This window comes from Chenopodium album, chromosome 27, assembly GCF_948465745.1.
Source record: "Chenopodium album chromosome 27, dcCheAlbu1.1, whole genome shotgun sequence".
NCBI classification, from domain to species: Eukaryota; Viridiplantae; Streptophyta; class Magnoliopsida; order Caryophyllales; family Amaranthaceae; genus Chenopodium; species Chenopodium album.
The window spans coordinates 1527441-1528503 of NC_137860.1; the positions used below are offsets into that span (position 1 = coordinate 1527441).

The 1063-nt window shown below is 42.1% G+C and overlaps 1 non-coding gene across 1 annotated transcript; it reads right to left on the reverse strand.

Annotated features, from left to right (window-relative positions):
* Positions 1-213: 213 nt before the first annotated feature.
* LOC145621643 (small nucleolar RNA R71) lies at positions 214-319 on the reverse strand. The gene has a single exon (XR_014108465.1). It is a non-coding gene; the product is annotated as a small nucleolar RNA R71 (small nucleolar RNA).
* Positions 320-1063: the final 744 nt, after the last annotated feature.

A 1063-nucleotide genomic window follows, 5' to 3' on the forward strand; every position in this document is an offset into this window, starting at 1 on the left:
TTGCACACTTGAACGAGTTCGAGAAATATTGCAACACAATCAAGGTAAATGGGGTAACTCAAGAGTTTGTGAGACTAAAGCTATTTCCTTTTTCTTTGATATGAAGGGCTCTTGAATGGCTTGAGAAGGAGGTGAGGCCTAACTCCTTGAGAACTTGGGACGAGGTCACCACGGCCTTCTTAGGGAGATTCTATTCTCAAAAGAAGACGGCTGAAGCAAGGGCTTTGATCCAAGGCTTCCGTCAAAGGGCTAGTGAAACCATATATGAGGCATGGGAACGATACAAAGAATATCAAAGGGAGTGCCCTCATCATGGCATTCCATCATATTAAGTGCTTCAAATTTTCTATGGGGGATTGAGCCCACAAGGAAAGACTAGCTTGGATGCGGGAGCGGGTGGCCCGATTATGAACAAAACGGAGGAACAAGTCATCGAGATAATTGAGGATGTGGTGAGACACCACATGGATTGGCAAGAAGGAGAGAGGGAGTCTTTAAGCAAAGGAGGGAATGCGGTCTACTCCGTCGATCACCTCAACGCCATCAATAATTTGACATCTCAAATAGCCAATCTTGGCAAGGAGATGACATCTATCAAGGCAAAGCTAGAGACTTCCACTTCACAACAAGAGCATCCCTCCCAATCTAAGGGGAGAGGTATGAATTCTAACTCTTCTCCTTCTACATCTAATAACATGCCACATGGGTGTTTGTTTTGTGAAAATTGTGGGTCATATGACCATGATACCTCTTCTTGTAATTATGATTCCCAACCCCAATCCCATTATGAAGAGGGTAATGATAATGAAAATGAACAGGTCAATGCTTTGTCTTATGATAATAGACATAGCAATGACAATCAAAGATATTTACCACCTAATCGAAGGGAACAAGGGGGAAATGCTTATAATCAAAGAGAAAATGATTATGATTACCATAACCAAAACCAATGGGGTAATAGGAACCAAAGGGACCAAAATCCCCAAGGTAACTACAACCAACAAGGTGGTTATGGTAACCATAACCATAATAATCAAGGGAATTATGGGAATCAAGGCCAATA